General features: G+C 39.6%; 1 pseudogene across 1 annotated transcript; it reads left to right on the top strand.

Annotated features, from left to right (window-relative positions):
• The first annotated feature begins 8,235 nt into the window (after positions 1 to 8,235).
• Positions 8,236 to 8,976, top strand: LOC308515555 (olfactory receptor 2A7-like; annotated as a pseudogene). The gene is made up of 2 exons: positions 8,236 to 8,608; positions 8,872 to 8,976. The product of its transcript is annotated as an olfactory receptor 2A7-like (transcript).
• The last annotated feature ends 381 nt before the right edge of the window (positions 8,977 to 9,357 follow it).

Genomic DNA, 9,357 nt, shown 5'->3' with positions numbered 1-9,357 from the left:
CTCCCTAAATTGTAGTACTTCCACTCAGCCAGCTTTCCCGTGGTTCTGGATGATAGTTGTTCTGTCTTTTAGTTGTAATTTTGATGTGATTATGGGAGGCAGCAAGAATGGGTGTTTACCTGTGCCGCCATCTTGGTTCTTTCAAGGAGGACATTTTCATTGTCTCAGTGCCTATGGCCAAATTTCCCCCATAAAGCGATTACAACATAAAAAAGTGATTCATTCTATATCTTAAAAGGTCATTCTGAGGCACATGGATATTGGAAAGAAGAGACAAGTTAACAGACCAATTTTATAGGCCAAAGAAGAGAAAATGACAGCTTTAGTAGGGTTGGAGAAGAAAATGCAGATTTCAGAGATAAGCCAGACACAGGGTGGTCTAGAAATGACTGGATTTAACACAGTCGGTGTGCATTTGCTACTCAGAGCTCTGGAAATCTTCATGTCAGGTTTTCCTAGTTCAGTGGAGAATTTAACAGACTTTGACTATCTCCCAGGAAAGGCTTCATTAAAGGCACCTGAGAGCAACCTGTGCTGTGTTCTGGGAGTCTCAGGTATGAACCATTGGTGCCCCAGGCACAAGGAGCCCTCACTGTGGCATGCTGGTAGATATGACATGGTCCCAGTAGTCAGTGGCCATGCCTCCTGGGTTTCCCAGATCTCCTACAGTAATAATTGAGATGGTTATAATAATGATAGCTAACATTTATGGAGCTGCCATTATGTTCCATGTCCTATGCTAAGAGCTTTGTATAACTCAAAACTCACTTAATTCTCACAATAACCTTATGAAGGAGATTGGATTGTTAGTCTTATGAGGAAACTGAAGTTCAGAATACTAAAGGACTTAAGATAATAAGAAAAATATATGAAAATTATTTGTAGGAATTCTTTATTATTCTGGATACGAGTCTTTTATTATATTTTGTATTTTTAATTTTGATGAAACTCAGTTTATTATTTTTTATTTTGTGGTAAAGTTTGTTATGAATTTAATTTCTTCAAGACACATAGGTGCCGAAACTGGTTTGGCTCAGTGGATAGAGCATCGGCCTGCGGACTGAAGGGTCCCAAGTTCAATTCCGGTCAAGGGCATGTACCTTGATTGCGGGCACATCCCCAGTAGGGGGAGTGCAGGAGGCAGCTGATCAATGTTTCTCTCTCATCGATGTTTCTAACTCTCTATCTCTCTCCCTTCCTCTCTGTAAAAAATCAATAAAACATATTTAAAAAAAAAAAAGACATATAGGACTATTCAGATTCTGTATTTCCTCTCATGTCTGTTTTGTTATGTTGTATTTTTCAAGGAATTTGTTCATTAGCTGTTGAATTTACTGGCACAAAACTGGTCATAATATAACCTTATTTTTCTTTTAATATCTGTAAGACCTGTGTGATATCTCCTATTTCTTCCTGATATTAATAATTTGTTTTCTCTCTTTTTTTCTTTGCCAATTAGCTAGAGTTTGTCAGTTTTATGGAACCTTTCAATGATTAGCATTGGTTTCATTGTTTTTCTTTACTGCTTGTCCATTTCTATTTCATTGATTTTTTTGTTTAGTTTATTTCGGTAAAAATATATATATATTTTAAAGGCCTTTCTTTTTTTCAAATATAAGTGCATTCAAAGATTTTAACATGTTGTCTTTTCATTATCAGTCAGTTAAAAATATTTTCTGACTTCCTTTGTGACTCTTCTTTAATATGTGAATTATTTAGAAATGTGTTGTTTAACTTCTGATATTTGGTGCTTTTCTAGTATCTTCTTTTGTTGATTTCTAATTGAATGGCATTGTATTCAAATAACATAATCTAAGATTTCATTCAATCTTTTGAAATTTTATGGGTCAGTATATGATCTATATAGGCGAACATTCCATAGGCGCTTGAAATGATGCTGTTATTGTCTATAATGACTCTTAAATACAAATTAGATAAAGATTGACATTATTGTTCAGATCTTTATTTTTACATTTTGTCTAGTTATTTTATCAAATACTATGAGAAGAGTGTTACAATTGGCACTATGATTGAAATTGCCCCACTTTCACTTTAATTCTGCCAGTTTTGCTTCCTGTATTAGGCACATGCACATTTATATTATACACTTAAGATGTGTGTGGCCCTAGCTGGTTTGGCTCAGTGGATAGATTCTCAACCTACAGACAGAAGGGTCCTGGGTTTGATTCCGGTCAAGGGCACATGCCTGGGTTGCAGGCTCAATCCCCAATAGGGGCCATGCAGGAGGCAGCCTATCGATGATTCTCTCTCATCATTGATGTTTCTATCTCTCTCTTCCTCCCTCATCTTCTCTGAAATCAATAAAAAATAAATTAAATTTAAATTAAATAAAAGATGTGTGTATTTCACTGTATGGGAATTTTATCTCACTAACATTTAAAATAATCTGAATAGGACTCAGAGCCAAAAGGAATGGCACATAAAAGAAAGCCTATGGAAAATGTGATTGGGAAGAAGACTTGAAATAAAAAAAAAATTGTCTAGAGCCTGCTTCAACTTGGTTTTTGATATTTCCCCCAGCCCATTACGAGAACTAATATCAAGATCTAAGAATAATGGAGTCCATGTGAGGTGATGTGCAGACAGAGATATAACATCAAATGCCTCCAAGTGATGGGAAATCTTTTTGATGCAGCATGATCTGCTTCACCTTCAAAGAGTTTAAATCACCTTCTCTGTGGCTTCAGCTCTTGCTTAAAATTTGTTCTTCTCCTTGGCTCCCTGGTAAACATTATGGCACTGGATGAGTAGTTCCTTAGCAGAGGCCAACCTAAACCTACACAGGTAAACTGAGGTCCTTCTTGGAGAGGACAGTGTGAGTGACTCTGAAAAGTGAACTGTCTGAAAGGACAAAGCTGCCCACCCTTAAATTTAGTGAAAATAAACATCACTCACTACAGAGCACTGAAGCCCTGGGGCTAGAAGGGGGATTTCTAGATCTTGTGTGATGGGGGCGAGGAGGTGTAGATGGAAGGAAATTCTGTAGTCCTATACCTATACCATTAAGCAAAGTAAATTCTAATTCCATTGACTATTGGGATTCAGTATAGCAAATATTAGTTCTCTCTGATGTTCAAACCAATAAACATGCATCTGTGTTCATCTGCTTGATTGATATTTCAACTTTCTATCTCAGAGGCAGCTCAAACTTATCATGTCCAAAAGGAAATTTATTACCACTCACTTCAAACCTGTTTCCTTCATGGGTTTCCCATTTCAATAAATGGTACCACCATCCACCCAATAAGCCAAAGCAACTGATGCTGCACATCCAATTAGTTACCACTAAACCCCATTAATTTTCTCCGATGTCCCCTTCTTCCCATCCCCACTATACCTGGCCAACACCTAACAAGCTCTTACTTGGGTTCTTTTTTGCTGTTTGTTTGTTAATCCTCACCCCAGGATATTTTCCCTTTGACTTTTAGAGCGTGGAAAGGAGAGGGAGAGAGAGAGAGGAACATCCGTGTGAGAGAGACACATCGACTGGCTGCCCCCTGCATGCACCCCCACCAGGACCGGGGAACTGCAGCCAAGGTACATGCTCGTGGCCAGAATCGAACCTGAGACCCTTCAGTCCGTGGGCCAATGCTCTATCCACTGAGCCAAACTGCTAGGGCTTACTTGAATTCTTTCTAAGACTCCTACTGGCCTTCTTTCTTCCAGTCTTACGAGCAAAACTGGCTACCAATCTTTCAAAACCACTAATCTGACCATCCAGTGATATACTGTTAAATATTTAACAATCAGCTTTTGGGAAAATAAAAGGCTCTGAATTCATTGTATTTTGTCAGTTTCTTTGGTGTAAATACTCCTACCATGATCAATTCCAACTTACCATGTAATGTCACTGAATACAGAGATGGAAAGAAATGAGCACAATTTGCTGTCATAAGTCAGCTCCAAAATACGACTAAACCACAAATAATACAGTTCAATAGATCTTTGATGCCCTTGAGACACACTATGAACCCTGCAGGCTGGCCTACAAGACCCACCATGATCGGCCCCAATCATTTCTCTAGCTTCATCTCCCATCCGTTGCTGACCCCACTCCTAACCAATACTCACCTTGCTCACATACTTACTCTGTGCTTTAGTCAGTGAGGACAAAGAGGGGAAGAGATTTTCCTGGGCTCCAGAAAGGGGAGCTAAAAGGGGTGGGGCAGGTATAAAAATGGGAAGAGGCCACAGGCAGGTTCACCATCAGCTCAGAATTCAGTGGAATACACCAATAACGGTAGAAGCGAGACAACGTTACATCATGGGATCAGAATACCTGACTCCTAGTCTTAGTTCTGTGTGACTTTTAACAGTTATTTCAGGATACTTGGGCCTCAGTTTGTCCACATCTAAAATGTGAGTTTGGGAATCAATACCTAAGAGCTTTCCAATTCTGACAGTTTTTCCCTATGAAGAACCAAAATGAAGCTCAAATAAGACCAGCAGAGCAGCTAAAACCTGAGTCCTGGTTTTGGCCTCCTAGCTGCACTCACCTAGGGTCTCCAAAAGGGAGATGTGAGCTAAAGGACCAATTTACACCATCCTTATGTAGTTCTCATTCCCCAAAGTCGCACATTCCCTTTGGGGACTCATGTAGCCCTTCTCTCTATCCTGATTGCTCCCTAATTGCTGAACCTCCTCCTGAGTAATGGGATCCCTTAGGACTGGGCGGCTCCTACGGTGACACTGGGAGCTGTTGGGCTGCATCCTCAGGGACTCCTTGAACAATTCTAAAAATGGAGAGCTGCTATGTCATTGTCCCCCTAACAGCAAAATGTTTCATTATTGGGCAATATTGAAACAATACCTCACCTGAGGTATTTTTTATAAATTGAGCTTAATGTTTGCCCCACCCCTGCAAATTTCACTAATTATTTCTAATTTTTTCCTCTGCAAAAATACAATACACAGTTCCACCTTTGGGGGGGGGGGGGGGTGGACCATGAAATATTTGATGAGATCTGAGACCTCTAAGGTTCCTCATGAGTCTTCAAGTTATACTTTCTCGGTGGAGTCTTTAGGGGTTTCTAGGTACAATATCATGTCTGCAAATAAGGACAGTTTTACTTCATCCTTTCCAATTTGGATGCCTTTTATTTCTTCTTGTCTGATTGCTGTGGCTAGGACTTCCAGTATTATGTTGAATATGAGTGGTGAAAGTGGACATCCCTATCTTATTCCTGTTCTTAGGGGAAATGGCTTTAGTTTTTGCCTATTTAGTATGATGTTCGCTGTAGGTTTGTCATATATGGCCTTTATCATGTTGAGATATTCTCCTTCTATTCCAACTTTGCTGAGGGTTTTTATAAAAAATGGGTGTTTTGTTTTGTCGAATGCTTTTTCTGTGTCTATTGATATGATCATGTGATTTTTGTATTTCAGTTTGTTATGTGATGTATCACATTTATTGATTTGTGAATATAGTCTCAGCCTTCCATCCCTGGAACAAATCCCACTTGGCTACAGTGTATGATCTTTTTAATATATTGCTGGATCCGATTTGCTAACATTTTGTTGAGGATTTTAGCATCTATGTTCATCAGAATTACATTGGCCTGTTATTCTCTTTCTTTATAGTGTCTTTATTTGGTTTGTGAATTAGAATAATGCTGGCCTCATAAAAAGAGCTTGAAAGTGTTTCTTCCTCTTGGATTTTTTGGAATAGTTTGAGGATTATAGGTGTTATTTCTTCTTTGAATATTTGGTAAAACTCCCCTGTGAAGCTGTCCAGACTCGGGCCTTTGTTTGCTGGGAGTTTTTTGTTGTTGTTGTTTATTTGTTTGTTTTTTACTGCTTCTATTTCATCAGTTGTTATTGGCCTATTCAGGTTTTCTGCTTCTTCCTTTTTCAGTTTTGGGAGATTGTATTTTTCTAGGAATTTTTCCATTTCATTCTTATTGTCCAGCTTGTTGGCATATAGTTGTTCATAGTATTTTCTTACAATCAAGCTATACTTTTTCAATCTCTTCCACTCTTCCTTAAAAACACAATTTCACAAGTCTTTTACTGATAATATATTTCCTCTGTATAGACAAACTCTAGTTTGTCGTTTTCCCTTTTAAATTGTAGATCCAAGAATTAGAAACAGTGTTCTGGGCAGCTCTTGCGCTCTTGCTTAACTTTGATAAATATCAGGTTTCTCAGTTGTAAATTCAGTTAACAGTAGGTGTTAAATTTTTGGCAGCATTTCAGGATTCTTATGGTTAATGTATTGTAAATGTTCTGGATTTCTCTGTGTTTAGAAATCCATTGAGAGCTATGTATATCCCAGGGAAAGCTCTAGAATGAGTCTTCAGAATGGTTACCTCCATAGGAAGCAAAGTTCAGCACCAAGGATAGTTCCACCACAAGTAACACCAGCAGCTCACCCGTCAGGGGCCAGCCCGATTCAGTTCATTCATTTACCCAATATTTATAAGGCTCACTATATGCCAGGCACCGTTCTAGAATTTAGTAATATACAGTAAACAAAAAATATGAAAATACCTGCATTCTTGTGAAGGATAATTGAAAATTACATAGTACATTAAAAGATGTTAGCTACCATGAAGAAAGATAAAACAGAAGATAGGGATATGGAGTATGAGATAGTTCAGTTTTAAACAGGATGGTTAAGAAAGACTCAACTCTTCCAAGAAAAAAAAAATGACTTTTGAAGAGATGAGAGGGTGAACCATAAGATATCCGGGGAAAGAGACTTTCTAGAAGTGGGAACAGTAAGTCAAAAATTCTGAAGTAAAATGAGGAGTAGCAGAAGGTGGTCTGGCTGGAGTGAGAGATGAGATATAGGAGGTGATGAGGGATCTTAGAGCACTCATCAGGACTTTGGCTTTTCTTCTGAGCACAAGAAGCCACTAGAGTGTTTTGATAAGAGGATTTACAGTGTTTGAATTGTAATAGGACCATTCTAATTGCTGTTCTAAGAATGGACTACGGAGGCCCTCTCCGGGTGGCCCAGTTGGTTGGTGTGTCAGCCCATACACCAAGAGGCTGTGGGTTTGATTCTCGGCCAGGGCACATACCTAGTTTGTGGGTTTGATCCCCAGTTGGGGTGCATATGGAAAGCAACTGACTGATGTTTCTCTCTGACATGATGTTTTTCTCTCTCTCTTCTAAAATCAATAAACATGCCTGGCCGGCGTGGCTCAGTGGTTGAGCGTTGACCTATGAACCAGGAGGTCACAGTTCGATTCCTGGTCAGGGCACATGATCAGGTTGTGGGCTTGATCCCCAGTGTGGGGCATGCAGGAGGCAGCTAATCAATGATTCTCTCTCTCTCTTTCCCTTCCTCTCTGAAATCAATAAAAATATTTTTAAAAAATCAACAAACATATCCTTGAGTGAGGATAAAAAAAAGAACAGACTATGGTGGAAGAGAATGGAAGCCATGAAACTAGTTAGGGAATATTGCAATATTCCTGGTGAAAAAAGATAATGATTTGGACCAGAATAGTAATAGTGTAGATGATGAAGAGTGGTCTTTTGGGGGATATATATTTTAAAGGGAACTGGTTTACTTCCCCCAATATTTGCATGGGGGAAGTAAAAAGAGAGAAGTTAGGAGGACTTTGAGGTTTTCTTTTCAACCTTCGCCATGTCAAATGATGGAATTGCCGTTAACTGAGTTGAGGATGACTGTGAGAGAAGCACGTTTACAGGGGATAGGAAATTTGCTTTTAGAAACTGTTAATTTTATTATTCCTATTAGATATTCACATGAATATAGGTATCAAGAAGGCAATGGGATAGATGAATTAAGAGATTTAGGATGGAGATATATGTCAGATTTATCAGCATATACTAATAATAAAGCCTAGGTTGTTCCCAAACTCAGATCCTGCTAGCTCCATAATATTGCATACCTCCTATAACATGAGTAATAATGTAATAATATCATTTTTCTCATCCATTTGAGCCTGAGTCCTATTCATGGCTTTATGTGGTATGTGTGTGTGTGTTCTTCAAAATAAACTTTCTGCTATGTACAATTCCTTTCACAAGCTCCTTGGAATTTTATCAGAGCTAGTTAGTTAAAAACAACAGCAACAACACACCAACAAATATTTATAGAATCCCTAAGTGCCCGGAGCAATGCGAGGTCAATTTGGATAGAATGCTCCCTGAGCATGGAGGTGGATATCTTGGTTTGATTGTTTAACTTTGAGATGCCTTTAGTCTCTGCACGTGTGGATCTTTCTCAGAAGGAAAACCATGCATAGCCAAGGCTGGAGAGATCCCAGCTCTACAGAGTAACTGAGTTTATTCTCCTGAGCTTCTCCAGAAATCTCTGGACCAACTGAATCCTTTTCTTCCTCTTCCTCTTCCTCTAAGCAATGGGATTATTGTTACCCTGATCAGAGTAGATGCACACCTCCACACGCCCATGTACTTCCTCCTCAGCATCCTGTCTCTACTGGATCTCAGCTATGCCCACCACCACACTGCCCCAGATGTTGGTCCATTCTGTAAGCAAGAATAAAACCATCCCCTGTGTTGGGTGTGTGGTCCAGATGATGTTTTCCTGACCTTGCGCATCACGAAGACCTGGATTTTTGTAGCCATGGCCTATGATAGATATGTTGCTGTATGGCAGTGGTTCTCAACCTTCCTAATGCCACAGCTCTTTAATACAGTTCCTCATGTTGTGGTGACCCCCAACCATAAAATTATTTTTGTTGCTACTTCATAACTGTAATTTTGCCATTGTTATGAATCATAATGTAAATATCTGCTATGCAGGATGTATTTAGGTGACCCATGTGAAAGGTTCTTTCGACCCCCAAAGGGGTCGCGACCCACAGGTTGAGAACCGCTGCTGTATGGTATCCACTCCACTATGGGGCCAAGGGGAACCATTCTCTGTGTGTTCTTCTGGCAGTCAGCTCTGCCCTTTGTGGTCTCACCTGTGCCCTTTTCCACACAGTCTTTGCAATGAATCTGCCACCACTATAGTCCCAACATCAAAGTGGGAAATATTTCAGGTAATTATGAAAAACCCACCCAAGAGTGTTTCCTCTGGGAAAAACATTGGATTTTGGTAGAGAGGTGGAGGGAACATGGAATCAAGAGATCTGGGATATGCCTTCATTTTAGGAAACAGGATTTCAGACACAAATTCCTAAGGAGATGAAGCTCAGTCAATAGTGCCCTCTTGTGGGCATTCTGAGAACAGCTCCCTAGTAAGAAAGAAGTTGCATTAATGCCCTCTTGTGGACGTTCTGAGAACAGCACCCTCTTATTGAATTCAGCAAGTCTGAAAAGAAAACGGCTATTGAGAGACCTAGAGGGCAATCGCCCTGCAGGAGATTATGCAATAGTGCCCTATTGTGGCTA

This window comes from Myotis nattereri (genome assembly GCF_964212035.1).
Source record: "Myotis nattereri genome assembly, chromosome: 3".
In the NCBI taxonomy this organism is placed as follows: domain Eukaryota; kingdom Metazoa; phylum Chordata; class Mammalia; order Chiroptera; family Vespertilionidae; genus Myotis; species Myotis nattereri.
Note: the sequence above shows the minus strand (reverse complement) of the source record. Positions and strands in the feature narration are given on the sequence as shown.